The following is a 21179-nucleotide window of genomic DNA, read 5'->3' on the forward strand; positions in this document are numbered from 1 at the left end:
TGGCCAAATCTGTTCATTATTGCAGCATTATGGACGGTAACAAATATGTGTTTTCCTGCAGCAATATTGGTATCTTCAAAATGTGCAATTCTAGGGCAATATTATTAGTGTAATTTGCTTTTGTGCAATTACATGAAATTGCAGAAAAATTATTAAAACGTATATGAAATACAAATTCATCTTTTAACTCTATATTTTAGCACAACATGCATCCTCTTGGTATACATGTATCTATGTCACTGTAAAAAATATTGCCAAAAGCTCAAGTACTTCAATGCCAGCCACACACACATTCTCGTATTTTGGGTTGTTCTCCCATGTTAAACATTTTTGTGGTGAATACAGCATAATTATTCAATGTGGCATAATGGCAAATTTTGGGAATTTGATGTAAAAAGTGCAAGGTGAAATTTGAGCAAATACGCAAATTAAGCCAATTTAGTTATAATTTCAACAGGGCCTAGTTTGTTTTCAGATGTAGCTCCACTTTTTAGGTAAGAGCAATTTTTTCCCAATTTTGTAACTATTAGTGCTAGGTCTGGTGGTTCTATAGTAAGGTTACTGAACTTTACTGGGTTTAGCTATGGTGGTTTGGGTAGCTGGGTTCAGTAAATCATTATATTATGGTTTATAAGTCCTCTAGGGCCTATTGTACTGTATATTCAATTTTCCTATATTATAGTTAGATTATTCTAGTTATGTTGTTTAGGATGTGGATGTTTGTAGTATTTCTGACTTTTTTGTGGGTGGGAATGTATTTCGTTTATCAGAGGCGTTGTCGTGCTATTGGAAAGATTTACTTGTTTGAGAATCCTTTTTTATTTGTTAAATATCCAAAGTTTTACATTTATTTTCCTTGTTGTTTGGGTTTCTCACAAAATGTCTTTTTTTTTTTTAATATATTTTTCTACATTTAGAGGGATTCATAGGACTTTATAATAAATATGTTACTTTTTATGCTAGAGGTTACAGTTGCATATTTTTTTGAATTTTTTCACCTTGTAATTCTATATGTGGTTTACGGCTTTTGCTTCAAAGGATCTTCATCTACTAAACTGTAAGTATTTTTTGGTTTGTTTAAATAAATTGACATGTTGGCTGGGATAGACTTTCATTTGATAAATTACATGTTTATGCTGATGTGTGTTTTATTCATGTTGCTACAATGAAGGAATATTAAGCTTAGCTTTGTATTATGTAAGATGTGTTTCAGAGTGATGGCAACATCATATTATTAATCTTTTATTATGATTTAATTGTAATTATTATAAAACATATTCTTTGATATCTCAATAATATTATGTGCATATTTACGGATTGTACTGGAGAATAATACGTTTAAAAACTATTTATGTATTTGAGATAATTCAGATTTTTATTTGGTGGTGTATTTTTGATATTTTTTCATGTTAGTATAAAATAAATTAGATTATTATTTACTTTAAAAAATATGGATTAGTATGGAGTAATTTTGTACAGATTGGTTGGCTACAATTTTAAGTATGGTACTCGTATGTGTTTATGATGGAGTAGCTTGTAGTAATTTTGACCTATGGTTTCCAGGCAGTGTAGTCCTTAGTTGTTTGGAAAGAATAACGGGCTGATTCACAAAGGTGAACTTACACGTTGTAGTAAATTTACTACTGTTTAGGTATTCACAAACTGCAAATGTAATTTTACCACTAGTAATTTTATGACTGCAGAGTCCCCACAGTCATAAAATAACTAGTTGTAAAGGGAGTTTATCAAGGATTGCCGATTTAATAAACTTTATTCGACAATTAAGTCATGAAAGTATCATACATTTGCCAAACTTCATACACAAGCTAAAACATAAGTTAAGACATAACATATTTCCATAAACACATGATTTTCGGACTTACACCTGTACTAAACAACAATTTAGGTAAACAACAATAATATCTAGTGAAGCAATTAGTAAAAAAAAAACTTCCTAGTTTAATTTAAATTAAACAGATAAATCCGAAATTAAAAGATAAAAGATACATTATACATGACTTCAAATCAGCGCTACTAAATTGGCACTATTGATATTTGTCTGCCTAGAGCGTATTATCCAGGCCCACTTTATGTACTTTGCCATTGCAATTGCAATTAGTGGGCTTGGGTCAGAACACAAGATTCTTAATGCCTCGACATATCTTCGGGTGCCTAAGAGGCGACAGACAGGTAAAACCCATTTTTTCCGTGGGAGCTCATAAAGGGGACAAAAGAGAACAAAGTGGCTCATAGATTCGATCTTGTCCCTACATATTGGACATTTGTCCGAGGACCCTCTTGTCCATTTTGATGTAAATGAAGTAATAGGGAGAGTGCCTAACCTGAACTGAAAATAAAGTTTGCGATCAGTTGGTGCCTCTATCAAGTCCCAATAACGTTCCTGACTGGGATAAACCTTGATCTCTAGGTATCTAGCTGTTAGCCGGGAAGTACACCCCTTTGCAGCAGATTCTATGGCGATAAATTCCCAGTATCTGGTTTTGACAATTTCCTTTGAGGGGAAAACAGCATTTAGGGGATCGTCCCAAAGGTTGCTCCAACCCAGTTTGTATAGTAACACCTTAATGGACCTCAACCAGTCTATTCTATGGAAGTGATCTTTCTCCATTATTTCTTTTAGTCCCAACGCATAATGTTTTAGCTCCTCAGTTGACCAGATCCTGCGCCAATAAAGCAATGGTCGCAGATTGGCAGTGTCTTGTATGGTTTTCAGACCTAAGTCCCAAAAAAGTGGTAACAAAGGAGTACTTTGCGGTACGCCAACAACTTTCCTTATGAACTCACTCTCCATGGCGATCAATCGCTTTGGGTTACTTCCATATCCCCATAGCTCAGAACCATATAAGGATGAGCTGCGTACCTTCATCGTATAGACCTCGAGGAGTGGGGCTATTGGCTGGGTCTGCGAGGTTTTGAACCTTTTTAGAAGGAAACCTGTCTGCTGTTTAAACTTCAGAATAGAGGAGTCTATTTGGCTTTTCCAGTACATATTCTTCTGTAATGTTACTCCCAAATAGGTAAAGGCGTCCACCTGTTCCAGGGGGGAGCCGTTCATTACAATTACGCCACTAAAGGGTTTGTACGATCTACACGGGTTCGGGCCATTTAAAACCATAAACTTGGTCTTGGAGACATTAATCTCCAAGCCACGTAGCAAGCAGAATTCTTCAAAGCGCCGGAGGGTCAGCTGTAGGCCACTCGGGGTTTTCGAAATCAGCAGAGTGTCGTCCGCGAACATAAGGACAGGAATGCGGGTACCGGCCATTGCTGGTGCATCTGAGGGGACCCGGGAGAGGAACTCGGCCACCCCGTTCACGAAGAGTGAGAACAAGGTCGGTGCCAAAACACAGCCTTGCCGCACTCCTCGCTCCACGGGGAAAGACTCCGTAACCTCGCCCTGCCTTCCCCACCGGACCCGAGCAAAATTGCCCTCGTGCAGGCGGACGACTAATGCCAACAACTCCGGAGCCATCCCCAAACCCTCCAGCACTTGCCACAGCTTGCCACGTGGGACCAAGTCGAAGGCCGCCCGCAGGTCGACGAACACGGCATACAAAACCCCTTTTTCCAGGACCACTGTCCTCCAATAGAGGACAATAAACCTAAATACCTGGTCTATAGTGCTGGTTTTAGGGCGAAACCCCGCCTGCAATGGACTTAGCACGTTACCTGATTCCATCCAGGTCTGGATTTTGCCCAAGACCAGCCTGCCCAAAATCTTTTGTAAAGCATCTATCAGGCTAATGGGTCTATAGTTGCAAGCCAACGATTTGTCCCCTTTTTTATATATTGGGACGATTTCCGCACCTTTCCAAGAGTACGGGATCGGCATTCCCTGTGCAATAGCATTTGCTAGGTGCATAATATATAATGACCACCTCTCTCTTTTGTACAAAAAAACGTCGGCCGGGATACAGTCCATGCCGGGTGCACGACCCGGAGTCACCTTGTCGAGCGCAATGTCAACATCCCCGACACTAAACACTGGAGTATCATAAAAAGGCCTTACCTGAGAAGACTCGCTAGCTTCCACAGGGCCTATCGAATATTGAGACTTAAAAAAATCTACCCAAGAGCTCTGTGGTACATGATTTTGAGGGCTGTCAACTATTTCGCCCTTTTTCCATTTAAAAATGTTCCAGAATTTTTTCTGGTCTTTATGAGCACATGCTGCTTTTAAGTCTTGCCACTCACTTTCATTCCACTCCTTTTTTGCTTTCCATAGGGCTTTTTTATGAATATTACGAGCAAATTTAATCTTGCTCGGATCTTTTGATGTTAAAGCAAGTCCCAGCTCGGTGCGAGCATGTTTGCAGGAGGCGTTATACCACCCCTCCTGCTTACTTCTTTGGGCTTTCAGCACTACGGGGGGTTTGCAAAAACAAGATTTTAGTTTTCCAACTAACTTCCCATGGATTTCCTCAAATGTTACTGGGAGTTGTCCTAAATTACCTACTGCCGTAATTGACGACAGTGCCTCTTCAACGTGGGACTCTATACTATCCAACAGGTCTGGGTGTTCTTCTACGTGGCGCCATTTAAGGTGGCGTTCGTTATTTGATAGGACTACCGCTGGACCATTCTTATCGGGTATTTGATCTTTGCTAGCTCCCATTCTCAAATCAAACGCAGCTATTAGGGGATTGTGATCACTTTCAATCCGTGGCTCAACCACCATATCCACTAACATATGCCACATCCTCAAATGGACTAAGAGATAATCTATATTGCTTGCCCTTGTGCCATTGCTATACGTTTTATTACACATCCTATCTGATTTGGTTCTGCCATTGGCTGCCCTCAGCTGGTTACCCAGGCAGAACCCTTTCAGGTACAGGGCCGCCTCAGTCCATTTGCTAACAGTCTTCGCCTCAAGCTGTGGGACACCCCATTTTGCATCCTCTTCCTCTGTCAGGAGCATGTCTTGAGACCCAAGTGGCTCGAAGGTCGTGTTAAAGTCTCCAGCAATAAGTGGGAGCACATCAAAGGGGCTAGATTCTACAATGGTGTTTAATGCAGTTATCACCTCAGATTTTTTCCCACCTGGTAAGCCCCTTGCATATACATTGAAAATGTCAATTTTGAGGTTTTGCGGACTGGTCAGCCTAATTCCCAATATATCGGGGTTCTGTGTTTGGATAATTTGAAATTTACATTCCAAATTCTTTTTAACCCAGATAATCAGGCCTCCTGATGCCCGTCCCCTGGGCATTTTCACTGCCGGAGCAAAATAGTTCAAATATCCCAGCATGAACACCGGATCCACTGACCATGTCTCTTGAAAAAGACAGATGTCATGCTTACTGATAAAATCCACCCAGAGGGGAGATGCTAGCTTAGAGTTAATACCCGCCACGTTCCAAGATAAAAACAATACGTGGCTTGCAGAATTGGATCCCTCTTCCATACTCCCTGTGATTAGTATAGGAGAAGGGACTATATCTTGACCAAGACAAGGCCTGGAATTAATGCCTAAGATTTCCTTCTGACGTTCAACATGCATGCCTTGTACACTAGTCCCAATCATGTTTACTTGTACAAGGGATGCATTAACATCACTACCATTAGGTGGATCACTATCACACGTACCCTCATCTGGCATTAAGAGCACATTTATTTTACCACATGTGCCTGATGATAGTAAGGATACACATGGTATGGCAGCGTTAGAGTGTATACTACCACTAAACAGTCAGTCACAGTCCGCTAACCCAGAGAGTACATCGAATCTATTAATCGATCTTATATCCTCAAAAAAGGTTCCGTTAGTCAAGGGGCCCCTGCATGTATTCCCACCTGTAAACTGTGGCTTGGATACATAAAAGTAAGACAGTGGCATTGTGCTTATCACAGAGGAAGAAGCGGAAACGTTTTGGGGCCAGGAACAAATGTATTCCACACACCGCATATCCCTAAAATTAACAACCACACAATCCCCCTTAGATGATTTTGTATTTCTGCCCACCCAGTTTACACGCCTTGCATATAAGATCTCAGCACTCATCTGGGCCGGCAGTGGTCGTTTGGCATTAAGCCAATGAGTGCATTTGTTCTTCAAATCCCAATAGGATTCCCTTGCCCCCTTCGCCAGGCTGGGAACCCCAGTTAAAATCACCACATAGGGGGCAGCTTCAGGGGGTAGATGTAAATCAATTAGGCCTGAAGAGGCCTGTGCTCCGGACTGAATGGATGGAAACTGCCTGCCAGTTACTTCTCTACTATCCCTAGGGCTGGCTGATAACGGGTGTGGGGAGAGATGTTCATCTGCTATCCTAATGTCCACTGCTGGGGTCTGGTCAGGCTCATGGGGGATAGGCCGTTTATCTAGTGTGGAGTTAGTCAAATTACTGACTGTAGATTTGGACACAATCCGTTGGCCTGTTATACCAGAATGCTGTTTTGACGAGCTCTGGTGTTGTTTGCCACCCCGAGAATTCCCCGATGCGAGTGAGAGTTCCATACACACAAGTCTACTCTCAATAGAGCCTAATCTTTCGTAGATGGGATCACATAATTTCTTAAGAATACTTTCAATTTTAGCCCAAAAAGGTACAGTATCAGTTACTTCCACATCCGCCATCCCCAACAATGGTGATGGGTGTGACCTTAAATCAGTTGTTTGGGGTTTGGGATGTGAGGCAAAAGCCTTCGGTGGAGCTGTGGCTAGGGATTGACCAGCCTTGGTATTAATGGTCTTCCCAGCGGCTTTCTTTTGGTTACCCCTACAGTTTTTTTTCAGGGTAGTGGCTGGTTGTTGCTTGCCGGAAGCCGCATTTAGGTTGCTGGTTGAGCGAGTTTTTACACCTAGCAAAGTTTTTGAAATGGAGACCCCGTTACCCTTATTTGCATTATCAACATTATCGTCCGGTATTTCAATGAAAGACGTAGGGCATATCATTGACTCGTTGGTTTGTTCTTCCAACACGGGCGATACTGGGCTCGAAGAATCCAACCTTACGGGCTGACCACAGGGAGGTGATTTTGAATTGACCATACTCCCCAAAGAAGACCTCTTGTCGCAGAGAATGTCTAATGAAAGTCTTTTCTCCGTTAGTTCAATGTCCTTAGCAAGGACTGTCTGCACTCTCACCAAGAAATTGTCCAATGTTCCCATTAGGGCACCCCCAGTCGATTGCAAGATAGGACCATCCCTTTTCTGCGTTTTATCCATTTTTGTCATCCGGTCACCACGTTTTAAAACAAAGTCTCTCTGAGTTACAAAGGAGCTGTAATAGGCTTGCACTTACCAGGCTCCCAGAGTTACAAGCAGCAAGTGTTAGAGAGGGGTCCCGTTCCGTTCTCTGGCGTTCTCGGACGGGCTCAGACGGGCCCGCCCTTGGCCCGGGCTTCGCCCGGCGCGCGCCCGCGCGCGTCCCGCGAGGCGGGGGCCGTGAGGAGTGTTATAGCGTCAGGGCGGGAGGGCGGGAGTACGGGAAGAGGACACAGCTGTGTTCAGGCACGGGGCTGCTGGTCCTCGCAGTCCCGCTTTACACTCTCTTCCTCAGGTGACAGCCTCCAGCAAAGATTTCAGGCGACTCCTCCGCTGCTCTGCCTTGGATAGACCCCTCCGTTTAAAAGCTCATCAATAAAATCAATGTCCAACTCCTTCCACGAACGGCACCCGCGAAGCGGGGGCCGTGAGGAGTGTTATAGCGTCAGGGCGGGAGGGCGGGAGTACGGGAAGAGGACACAGCTGTGTTCAGGCACGGGGCTGCTGGTCCTCGCAGTCCCGCTTTACACTCTCTTCCTCAGGTGACAGCCTCCAGCAAAGATTTCAGGCGACTCCTCCGCTGCTCTGCCTTGGATAGACCCCTCCGTTTAAAAGCTCATCAATAAAATCAATGTAATCAATGTCCAACTCCTTCCGCGAACGGCACCCGCGAAGCGGGGGCCGTGAGGAGTGTTATAGCGTCAGGGCGGGAGGGCGGGAGTACGGGAAGAGGACACAGCTGTGTTCAGGCACGGGGCTGCTGGTCCTCGCAGTCCCGCTTTACACTCTCTTCCTCAGGTGACAGCCTCCAGCAAAGATTTCAGGCGACTCCTCCGCTGCTCTGCCTTGGATAGACCCCTCCGTTTAAAAGCTCATCAATAAAATCAATGTCCAACTCCTTCCACGAACGGCACCCGCGAAGCGGGGGCCGTGAGGAGTGTTATAGCGTCAGGGCGGGAGGGCGGGAGTACGGGAAGAGGACACAGCTGTGTTCAGGCACGGGGCTGCTGGTCCTCGCAGTCCCGCTTTACACTCTCTTCCTCAGGTGACAGCCTCCAGCAAAGATTTCAGGCGACTCCTCCGCTGCTCTGCCTTGGATAGACCCCTCCGTTTAAAAGCTCATCAATAAAATCAATGTAATCAATGTCCAACTCCTTCCGCGAACGGCACCCGCGAAGCGGGGGCCGTGAGGAGTGTTATAGCGTCAGGGCGGGAGGGCGGGAGTACGGGAAGAGGACACAGCTGTGTTCAGGCATATTTTTTCATGTTAGTATAAAATAAATTAGATTATTATTTACTTTAAAAAATATGGATTAGTATGGAGTAATTTTGTACAGATTGGTTGGCTACAATTTTAAGTATGGTACTCGTATGTGTTTATGATGGAGTAGCTTGTAGTAATTTTGACCTATGGTTTCCAGGCAGTGTAGTCCTTAGTTGTTTGGAAAGAATAACGGGCTGATTCACAAAGGTGAACTTACACGTTGTAGTAAATTTACTACTGTTTAGGTATTCACAAACTGCAAATGTAATTTTACCACTAGTAATTTTATGACTGCAGAGTCCCCACAGTCATAAAATAACTAGTTGTAAAGGGAGTTTATCAAGGATTGCATTAACCTTGAGAATGCCCTGGCGATCCCATGGCTTTGATTTGTTAGTGAAAAATTCAACGTGATTGGCCTGGGGCACTATAAGAATCCTGCTAGTATCCACACAAATATGAAAACTATTATAAATGAAGCTTATTATGCTTAGGTAAACACGCGATGCCGGCATTTGGGAACGCAATGTCACCCAGGCCTGTTCCATACTCTACCGCAATTTTATCTATCATTTACTATTAATGCCCAGACTCCTTTTTTTATGACCAGACTGCACTCATGCACTTTGCATTTTCTAGTGGCTTTCCCTAAACAGTCAAGTTGGAGCGATAAACTCACAGTCTGTCCATGTGACAATTTGGCAGCGCAGAACACTTAACACTTTATGCTGTTTTGCACACTTTACAACGAGCCAAGGGCAAGATTCCTAGTCCCACTTTAAGAGAAATCCGCCCCTGCACTTACATGGATGGTTTTAATTTTTGTAACTCTCTGTCCACAGCTCCGATTTGTACTGCTGTTTCTAACTATATTAGAATGGCTCTGTCAATAAGAAAACGCTATGAGTCACAATAGTTAAATTGGTGTTTCTTAAATTCGTTTTTAAATCTGTTCTTAACACTTTCTATGTTATAAATACTGATATGACGGAATTTGATTATGGGTATTGAAGCCTCTAGTCCAAGGCACTAAGCATGAGGGACTAGTTTGGGGTTTTAGTGATTTTATTTAAATATTGTATAAACTGGACTTGTAATTTCTTTTATAGTTTTATGTATGTATGTTAAACTTTTATGGTCCACTGAACAGAATAAAGTTGTTCTGTCTGTCAACTAGTAGTAATTAATTTAGTCTGTCAATACCAAAACAAATTGTAAACTTACACACAAGTGTAAGTTTACCTTTGTGAATCAGGCTCTAGGGGGCTCATTATGATGGCGGAAGGACCAACACCGCCGGGCCGGCAGTGGCGGTCATTCCGCCATCATACTGAAATTTCCCACAGCCAAATTAGGATTGCGGTGGGAATCACAATGGTTCTGCGGTGGACGGAACGTCCGTCCGCCATGGTTACGCAAGGCGGTCCTTTTCCATCTGCCTTGCGGAACCTGGAACCAGGGCAACATTGCGGTGGTGCCGTGCAGGAACCGGTGTAGTGATTAGGGTATGCCCTTCCGCCTGTCTTTTTGCGTCGGATATCCCCCCGCAAAAAGACAGGTGGAGACTGGCTTTGGGGGGCCTGTTGCGGGGCCCCTCTGTTTGTGGGGAGTGGGGGTGCACTGGGTGGGTACCATGGCAGTTCCATGCACCAAGTGGCAGGCACCGCGTGGTGCCTGTCACGTGGTGCAGGGAAATGCTGTGCATGCTCTTTTGACATTGCGGATGGTGCTGCAGCCAGCAGCACTGGCAAGACCGCCGCACGTCTGGCATGCGGTCCCAAAACCGTTATGATGGCGGGCGGACTGATGCCCGCCCCCCATCATAATGAGCCCTTAGTTCTTTAGTAGCTAAAATGTTATACATTTGATCAGTTTGTTTAGAAGGTTTAGGGCATACTTTTTGGGCGGGACTTGCTTTTGGTGTATGTTCTGTTTTCAAACTTTCTATGAATTGATATAGGGTATGGTGGCTTCTTCCAATAGTGCCTTGGAATGAGTTATGCAACCTTTACTGCAAATATTAGTTTTTGCTTCCTGGGATTGTGCATTGTTGTGTTCATTCTACCAGGGTCTGTGGAACTTGCAGTATATCCAAGGTAGTCTAAATAAGGAGTTAGGAGCTGATTATGATGGCGGTGAACCCACCACTGGCAGGCTCCCAGTGGCAGGTTCACCACCATCATTAGGCCAATTACCGCATGCCAGATTAGGATGGCAGGCGTTGTGCCTGGCGTTCAGAAAGCCGCCCGTCACAGGTCCGACAGAGGCAATCGTTACTATTGCCTGTTGGACCGCGCCGCATCCACAGAATGGTGGCAGTGCCTAGCAGGCACCGTCTGCCAGATCAGGATGCTGGATCACTGCCAGCCTTTACATGGCGGTTCAACTGCCATGGAAGGCTGGCGGGGATGTACTTTGGGGGCCCGTTGCTGGCCCCCATTGTGCAGGGGCAGTTGGTGTGTGCACTTCGGAGGCCCCTATGGTGCCACCTTGCATTTCCCTGCACCATGTGGCAGGCACCGGGAAACGTAAACAGTGCTTTCCACCATTGTAATGACCCCCTTATTTTTGATATTTTTGTTTCATAGAGGAGTGATTCTAGAAGTAAGTCAAATATTTTGGAACCTCACTTGGTTGGATATATGCTAGTGCAGTAAATTGTTTATAATTTCAAATGCAGATTAGTTAAGCTTGATTACAATAGAAATACCATCCGTGTTGTGGTGTTTGAGGACATATTTTAACAGCTGTTTGAATCATTTCTTATTTAAAACACACTTTTTGGGGATAGTAATTGCTAGTTCTTCTTTACTGCCTGTTGGTATATAGTGTTTTGTGTATTGGGCGCAAGGGGATAGTGTATATCTGGTTTAAGGGTTGTGTACAGGATTCAAAAGTGTCAACCAATACCTAGTTAGTGCTTTATGTTAGTGTTAGAATATTGTTAGCTGAGCAGAAAACTGTTTTTCTTTTCAAGTTATTTTAATTATCATATAAAATTAAGGGAATAATTTAGATATCAGCGTACAGATTACTCCGTCACAACAGGGACCGATATCCCATCCACCGACATATAAATCTCATAATATCCTACGGGATTTCGATTTCAGTGACAAGATATCTATCACTGTTGTGATGGACTAACCCGTCCTCCAATATCTAAATTAGCCTCTAATAGGCTGATTAGGGTGGCGGGCGGAATTTAATCCGCCCACCACCCTATCGTAAATGAGACTGCCCGACAGGCTCTCAGCGGTCCTGACAGAGGCATTAGGGTGAGATTGCCACCACAGCGGTTGTGATGCCTATGTTTTGCATCGTGGTGGGTGCTGGAGGCTGCAGCACCCGCCGCAATGCAAAATGGGGACACTTTACATATCCCTGCATAGGTGCCCCCCAAAACCCACAGCTTAGTGCCAAGGAGAAAGGGGCCTGCTACGGGCCCCCAAAGTCCCTTTATGCCAGCATTTTTATGATGGGTTAACTGCTATAAAAGGCGGCGGAAAGGGATATTATAATCCCTATGCCTAGTAGGCAACGCAACCATTTTAGGGATTGAATGTCCCTCCAATGCACCGGCGGGCTCAAGGAGCCCGTCGGATGCACGGCGGTCGGTCTTTCCCCCCACCAACCAATCGCCCGCAATGGTAATATAGCGGGTGGATTACATGGTTCTAGTTTCATCGCCATCATAATCAGGCCCTAAACTCTCATTTGTGTGAGTTATATGTGGGCACCAATATCTATCTCAACGTAACATCTTCATCATCAATATATCTTTGTTTGGCTAATTAACAGCATATCATTAAAAATATTGCAAAAGCCATAAACTTTACACTGTGTAATAAAATGAGGTCACACACTTAAAATAACTGTCACATTATTTTAAAAGAAATAAAAAAATGCTTTAAAACATTATTCGTTTGCTTTGTTTGAATATACCATTACTTAATAACTAACTATTGCTATTCATGTAAGCTCATATGCAAGCAAATGCAAAAATAAAAAATCTGGTCTAGATTGTGCAAAATCAAAGGTTTGAGGAATTGAATAAAATATTGCTTGTGAGTGCTTGAAACGACATTCCAAAACTATGTAATGTACATGGTAGACTGAACTGGGACTTACTTGGTCATGAGGATAAGGAGGAAGATAGCGTGGAAGATTCCAGCCTTTAGGGAAACTGTAAAAGAAAATGTGAAAGACCCAGCCTGAAATGATCACTAAAATCTATGCCCTCTCCCATAGCTCAATGACAGTAAAATAAACAGTTTTAGCCCAAGACTTACTATAATTCGTTATTGATTTTAGGTTGAAAATAAATCCAGGCTGCCAAATTGAAGACACACAGTTTTAATGTATTTAATCCAGGGGATTATTTGAGCATTATTTTATGCCAAGCAGTCAGAGATTGTTGCCATGTGGGGCCTGACTTCACCAAAGTTGTGATCCAAAGAAGCAAGGGGCATTGTTTAATAACATTTTTTTTAAATGTCTGACCAAGCGCCTAGGTGGTAAAGCATGGAGTAGTCTGCAGAATGGTCAGGATCCTGCATATTTATGTCACAATATCGAAGGTTTCAAATACCAGCTTCAGAAAATCGTGGGTGCCAGTATATTGTGAAATGGAATATCTTTGGTAAGTGTATCATTTTTATGTTTGTTATTATTTATTTTTTAATATTGCTTAATTTAATGTGGTTCTATTTAATATTGTTTAATTTGCTTAAATGGTAATATTTGCATGTTTTTATAATAATCTATATAAATTAATTATATATTGGGGTGTTTTTTGGTGTATATAATGTGTTTTAAAAAATCATATTGTTTAAGTAATATAGTGTTGGGATTGTTGAGTTTTATTTGGGCTTTAATTGTGTAGTGTTTCACAAACTATCATTTTATTTCAATGTTATTTGTATACAAAAATACAAAAATATTTTATTTTGTGTTATGTGTAAACATTGGGTTTTGGGTAGGTACTGTATTAAAAACACTGTTTTTGGTAAATGTACCAATATTTGGTTTACATTTTATTTAAATTATTTGTTGTCGGGTGCATGGGCTTCTTTGGATTTTGGGTCAGTGGTGCTGATAAATTATTATTTTATTTTTGTAAATAAATAAAAATTTCTATTTTTGGAATTAATAATGTTTAATTGTTTTAATTATGGTTGTTTGGTATTATAGGATATTTGTGTAAAGTATTGTTGCCATTGTATTTTTCATTGTTATGAAATGGTCATAAAAATCGCTTTAAAAGGCTTTTTTCTCATTTTTGTTTTGATGGGTTGATTGATTTGATTGGTTTCATAGGTGGATAGTGTTTTATAAATGTGCATATTTTTATTTTTTATAAATATTAATAGATTGGTTTTATTTTACCAATTATGGAGATTTATATTTAAGTTGGGTTGTTTGGTATTTTAAGGCTTTGTGTTTGTAGTTTGCTAGGGTATGTATCTATTTTAATTTTATTTTTTCAATGGTTTGTATTATCTCAAACATATTAACAAAATGTACATTGTTTTAGGGGTTTTAAATGTGTTCCGTGGTGCGTTTAAAAAAAAATAATCTAAGAGAGTGTTTATAATTTGTTACAAAATTATTTGTATTTTATAGCAATTTATAAATGAAAAACCTTTCCTATTTAAATATTTTTGAAATGGATTTGATTCTTACTATAATTTTGACATTACTATATTTGGGTTGGAAATATTTATTTACAGTTTTCTTAATAATTGGTTTATATTATATATTTTTACGATTGAAATGGTAAATGTAAATCCCTTCCTAGTTCAGTATTTTAAAAAAAGTAGAGCCTGAAACGACTACAACTACCATGAGGCCCAGTTTCTATAACCCCTCAACAACCGACAACACAGGCTCCCAGGTGGTTGCGGAAAACCGTGCACCCTGTGGCAGGCACCCCATAGTGCCTGACACACTGTGCATGGTTTTACAGGGGGGTCCCTTGGGCCCAAACCGGGGGCCTCAGTTTACGGTTGTCCAAATCCGACATTGTAATCCCTCAGTCGAAGCTGTAGAGCTTAATGATTCGGCTTCCACCGACTCGGATTCTCCGAATGCCGATTGGAACCGATTCAGACTGGCCAAACAGTTTCCTTTCCGACCACGAGCATCGTAAACGGTCGGTCAGAAATGTTTCTGACCAAGTCGGAAACATAGGTTCCAACACGGTTTAGGGGAATCCGACTGCTGATCGGAGGCTTTTTGACCGACATTGCAATGAGCCCCTAAGTTGTGTGGAGGCCTATATTGTACACAACTATGCTTTGGAACAGCAAAATACATGTTACTTCTCCACTTTGTTGTGTTTAATGTTTGTAAGATCTCATGTTTATTCCTTGTTTCAAAATGCAACATACCAGGACATCTAATGACTTCCTTAATTTTACAGCATGTATTTAATGTCTTCAAATGTCTTGTTCACAAGCTCAATACTACTGAAATATCACAAAAGTGATCTTTACCTATTTTGGATGCAAATACCACACTTCCACCAATACCAATGTTCTCTATTTCACGGCAGGTCGATCTGGCACAGCACCTGGGCAGAGCTTGGCCAGCCAAGGGACTACCACTCCACCCCTGGATGAAGCCCTCAGTGATGACACCACTCCTGGAGATGTGGACGCGAATTACGGTCCTGGTCCATCTGGTCAGCCTGGGCAGAGAGCAACAGTGAGTCTCACTGTGCTCACACCAACACATACCACCCCAGCTGCTAAACCTCGCCAAACCTGGCCCCCCTAGAGTGAGGCCACTGTGGCCACTCATACCCTGGCCACCATTGACCAAGTCTTTGGAGACTATCATGAGTCTCAAGACATGATGTGCCAGGTATTGATGGAGATGAAGTAGCTGCAGAGGTACACACACCAGGAGCTGGCCACCCACAACACCAGCATGGACTCCATAATTGGGTTGCTTCAGGCACATCAATACAACCCAGTGCAGGGCTTTTCCACCACCATCTGAATCTTCCTGTGGTCCAACTACATCTAAGACATCTACATCTGCGGCAGTCACAGGACAGGAGGCCTTGCCAGATGAAGACATGCCTTCAGACACCCCTTTCTCTCCAGCAGCAGCCCCCCCTGCATTCGCAAGCAGGGACGTCCATGCAAAAAACCACCACCGCCAGCAAGAAACCTAAACCTTTATTTCCTTAAGTGTGTGTAACACATTCACTCTGTGGACTATTTCTAGACATATTTCACCTCTCTGATGGGAGTAGTATTTTGACTTTGTACTACAGACAAATTGGCATCTACAACTATGGTTTCATTCACCATGACTGACTACTTCACTTTTATAATGTTTGTTTTTGGACAATGTATCTCTACATCTTCACCGCTTTAATAAATACACAAATCACAAACTCATTATCTGCTGTAGTAAATCTCATATCTAGGAATGTATATATGTACTCCCATGTGAACTTCAGAATGCCAAATACTGACTTTGATTTACCCAAGCCGTCAAGGGTCTATTGGGTTGCCCATTTTCTTGTTATTATCATCATTGCTGAAAGCACATCTTGTAATACACCACTGAATATTGGTTGTGACACACCACCAGATATAGCCAAAGTGTTTTGGAAGAAGCCTGTAGCCTGAAAATTCAATACTGGCATAAGTTTCACAATTGGTAGAATACATGTCGGATTAGTGTTTTGAGGAAGGAGATCAGGCTCCATCTGATTACATAAATCCTGTATTGTTTGCCTATTCAAGCGAAACTCCTTTCTTCCATGGTCTGAAGGTCAGGAAATGGGTGATACACTAGAGGCTGTCTTCTCCTCCCTTTTTTCCGGTTCAGGGAAGACCTGATGTGGCAGTTTGGGCTGGACTGGTCCCCTGAGGCACAGGGTCAAGACTGATTTGCATATAGCTGGGTCTGAACTGAGGTGGCGAAGTGAGCTAAAGAATGATGATGGATTCAACCCAGATCTGTGATGGGGGTGAGTGTCTGAAACGTGTCAGCGCTCCATCCATCATCACCTTGTGTTTGCTTTCTTAGCCCTAAGTTGGCAGGGTATGCCCAGACGTGGGTCCCTTGCTAACGTTGCCACTGGATTCAAGCTAGCCTGGCTGATGAAGGGTGTTACCCAGAAACCAGTCCCAAGATGCTTGTTTCCGGTTCAGGGAAGACCTGGCTTGGCAGTTCGGGCTGGACTGTTCCCATGAGGCACAGGGTCAAGACTGATTTGCATATAGCTGGGTCTGAACTGAGGTGGTGAAGTGAGCTAAAGAATGATGATGGATTCAACCCAGATCTGTGACTGGGGGTGAGTGTCTGAAAAGTTTCAGCACCCTGTCCATCATCTCCTTGTGTTTGCTTTCTCCTCCCTCTCCCAGGGTACCTATTTTTGATTTGAAAACAGTTTTTAATATTGACCAAAATATCCACAGTAACATTAATCAAGACCCCAGAGGATGTATTGGTCAGGCACTGGGCAGGTCCAAGGCTTTAAAGGACTGCAGCAAGGTATGCTAATCCATGGCTATCAGTCTTTTTCGCAACCCGCTGAATTCCTCTTGGCGGAAGGTGCCACTTTCTGCCATACCCCAGCATATCACATCTTCCCTCCAATTTAACATACCAGGTGGGGATGCTGATTTCCATCTTCTGGTTATCAGACATATTGCTAGGAGAAGTGCCAAGTCTGCAAACCACGCTTGTACCTTATAGCCCTTAGGGAGTGGGTAGAACTCCAGCAGACAGCTTACAGCTGTACACCAGTTAGCCCCACCCATTATATCTTCCAATGTTGTGCTGATCTGTACCCAATAGGAAGAAAGAGTGGGACAGGCCCATAACATGTGTAACAGGCCCGCATCATGTTCAGGGCATCTAGGGCATGCTGTAGAGATGTTTGGAAACATAGCGTGCAATCTGTAGGGTGTGACTTAGGCTCGATGTAGAACCATATATTGTATGAATTTGAACCTGGAATTACGTGAGATTTTTGGGGGAAACCTCAAGAAGAGCATTCCATTACTTATTCCACAACCCCCTGCCCAAGTCAAGCTCCCATTGGTTCTGCAACTGTTACAAAGGTATTGATAAGAGTGGCCATAGGCCTCGGTATAACCACTGTATCAAATATCTGCCATTACCCATTAAATATAAGGAGTGTACAAATTTGTGCATTGTGGGTTCTGTTCTGTTTGTGGAGCCTATGTAGTTTAACGCATCGTGTGATATTTGCATATGTAAGGAACAGAGAGTGTGGCAGTCCCTGCTCATTCATAAAGTCTGCGTGGTTCAACAGCATGCCATCTCCAAACAGTGCTACCATCATTGACACACCTGCATGTTCCCATATGGATAGTCGGCGCTGTGGTAGTGCGCCCATTGGGGTAGGGAGCTGTAGAAGTGGTATATTGGGGCCGTATGGAATAGTCTGCACAGTATATTTTAAGGCCATTTTCTAGTAAACAAGAGCGACTTGCCGTAGCAATAGAGCCTCAATGGGGGTTTGCTGCCCGAGAAATAGCAGTCTACGTAGCGAGCTCTGAATGAGCATATGAGGCGTGTTGGCTATTTCATGCAGATTTCGGCTAGCTAGCCAGTAGAAAAGCCATTGCAGTTGGCCCACCAGGCAGTAAGATTTGAAATCAAGTGCCCCATACTATTCGATGGCAACTGTAGTTTTGCTAAGCTTATGAGCCTTCGGCCATTTCCCCATATAAGCCTGTCAGGAGTGTGATCAATGCTTTGAAGTATTGCATCGGACTACTACAGGTAAATACAATATGTGCAGGAGCATTAACATTTTCGATATAGTGAGGCACCCTGCTACAGAAAGGGGAAGTGAAGTCCAGAAAGATATCTGGGGGCGTAGTGAGGGTATCGCTTTCTGGAGATTCCCTTCTAAAGGATCTTGTGTATTCCTATACGCTTGGATCCTTAGGTATTTAAATGTGTTGGGTATGACCTTGATTGACTTTTCTCCAAATGTAACTGCCAGAGTCTGAGCATTATCCTCAATGAAGAGTGTTGGATATATCCATGTTCACTGCCAGCCAAGAAATACGTTCAAAGAGCAAGAAAGTGTGGGCTACCGTTTGTAAATTGTCTTGAAGACTTTTGGTATATAAGATTATGTCATTTGCATAGAGTGACAATGCATGCATTGTAGGGCCAATGGATATACCCCAGTCTGGTGCACCCAGACGCAGCCTCTGCACTAAAGGTTCCAATGTGAGCATAAATAACATTGGGGATAGTGACATCCATGTCTTGTACCCCTGTGCACTGGGTATGCTTTAGATATGTGGGCTTCGGTACGGGTGCTTGCGGTGGGGGAGATATATAGCAGTGTTACCCTTTGGAGAAAGCTGGGGAGATACCAAATCAGTGAAGTGCATCCTTCAGGTACTCCCAGCTTTAGGTGTCAAAAGCCTGGCGTAAGTCATGTACAAGACAGCCCGCTGAATGGAATGTATCAGGGTTTGCGTCTATTACTTGATAGAGCCTACATATGTTTAGTGACTTTCTGCAGCTGGGTAAAAAGCTGCATTGGTCTGTATGTATAAGTCTTGGCAAGAGAAGAAGGAGTTATCGAGCCAACACTTTACTCATCACTTTATACTCAGTATTCATAAGCCTATCAGTGGAGTCCCTGACTGGTTTCGGCAATGAGGTCACCAGGGCCTGTACCGTATTTGGGGCAAAGCTAATGAGGATTGGTACAGCTGTTCCAACTGAGGAACCAGTTGGGTGGAAAAAGTGGCATAAAACTCCCCCGGAAGGCCATTGAGTCCTGGTGTTTTGTTGCGTGGAAGTTCTTTGATGGCTTCTCAGTTCTCAACTGCGGTCGGGATAGATCATCAAGAAGTCATCAATTACATGGTGCTATTCTGTAGGAAGGGCCTCACATAGGGACTCATAGTAGCTATGGAATGCAGCATTTATCCCAATCTGATTGGTAACATGAGGCATAGCCTGTGTGTTAAATTTGAGTAAGGGGACCAGTGGAGAGGTGTTTCTAATCAATCCGGGCGAGCAGTGTACCTGATCTATCGGCTTCTGCATGCAATTTCTGAGTATAGGAACGATGAGCAATTCTGTGCAGGCACTCTAATAATTCTGCGTATTCAATCGATGCTGTTTGAAGTTCTGTTGCCCTATCTGCATCCATTGCTGTGGCTTGTTCCAGTGCTCCCAATCCTTCCTCCACCTGCATCAGTTCACAACCCACCGATTGACCTGTTCCCACTACTCTGCTGATTGATGTCCCTCTTATTATAACCTTAAATGCCTCCCACTCTATCAAGTGCGAGTGGGCTGTGTCAGTGTTGTCCGTAAAGTAGTTGTCTATGGTGGTGGCTATAGGATCATGGAATACCTCACCCTTTAAAAGACGGGGGTCTAGCCTCTGCATAGGCACTGGTGTGGGTATCCGATCCCAGGACAGAGTAAGTTCAAGGGGGTTGTGATCAGATAGTGTTTACCCAAGGTATGTGGTATGTGTTACTTGAGGCAGGAGTGCAGTGCTACATAGTATAAGGTCAAGTTGTGTGTGTAGTGCATTGGGTGAGTAATACAAAGTATTTGCGCATGCCCCCATTCCAACAGCACCATGCATCCGAGATTGTTCATCCCTGTAAGTATGGATGGCCTTAGCCTGGCAAACTGAGACTGGCAGAGGAGGGTGTAGGCAGTCCAGCTCGACATCCAATACTGCATTAAAATCCCCTCTCAATATCCAAGGGTACATCAACCAGTCAGGTAATGCTAAGTTAACTGATGCAAGGAACAAATCTTGGTATGTATTTGGGGCGTAAATATTTCCGACCACTACAGGTGCGCCATCGAAGTTACCCTAGAGTACAGTGTACCTGCCATTGTCGTCTATTTGTTTATCCAAAACCTCTAAAGGGACCCTGCTCATATCCATACAACTGCCCCCTTTACAAACGCTAAATATGATGTGTTAAATATCTGCCCTCTCCATTTTTCTGGCATTTGAGAGCCTCAGAATTAGTTACATGTTTTTCATGTAGATATTCTATATGTACATTGCATCTGTGCAGTTGTACATAGATTCTGTGGCGCTTATGGATGGAGCCCATTCCCCGGGCATTCCATGTGGTTGTATTATACTGGCAAGTAGTAGCCATGGGAGTACATCTTATATTGTATTGCTTTCCAGTATGTGCGTGAGCAAGACACTCGGTATGCTGCTAGCAATGGAAAAAGGCCTGTCAGTTTAACAAATTCCAAAACTTTCTGTATTCCCAATACAAAGTCCCACATTAGAAGATCGTTTGACCAAACATCAAAAGTCAACCATGTTAACTGTAGTAAACAGCCCCTTGCTATTGAGGAGTGCTTCCCCGGCCCTAGACCCAGCCATTTTTGTGTGGGTGTAGATACAGTAAGCAATACCAAGTCCCAATATTTCAAATACCATTCTGTGTGATAGAACATACAACAGTGTCCCGAGTTCTAAGCAGAGCAATACATAGTACGCTTAATGGCATTTACATAGGTGGTGTGCACATTTATCTGTATAGTAGAGCATATAAATCACAATTCTTTACCACCTGGTGTTCAGCATGAGAATCAAGTGGCTTACTCCTCAGCCCAATAAGTCATTCGTCGATTGTGGCGTTCTGGAGGCAAAAAGTGCCAGGCTGTGCTCAGAGT

Source organism: Triturus cristatus, chromosome 8 (genome assembly GCF_964204655.1).
Source record: "Triturus cristatus chromosome 8, aTriCri1.1, whole genome shotgun sequence".
NCBI classification, from domain to species: Eukaryota; Metazoa; Chordata; class Amphibia; order Caudata; family Salamandridae; genus Triturus; species Triturus cristatus.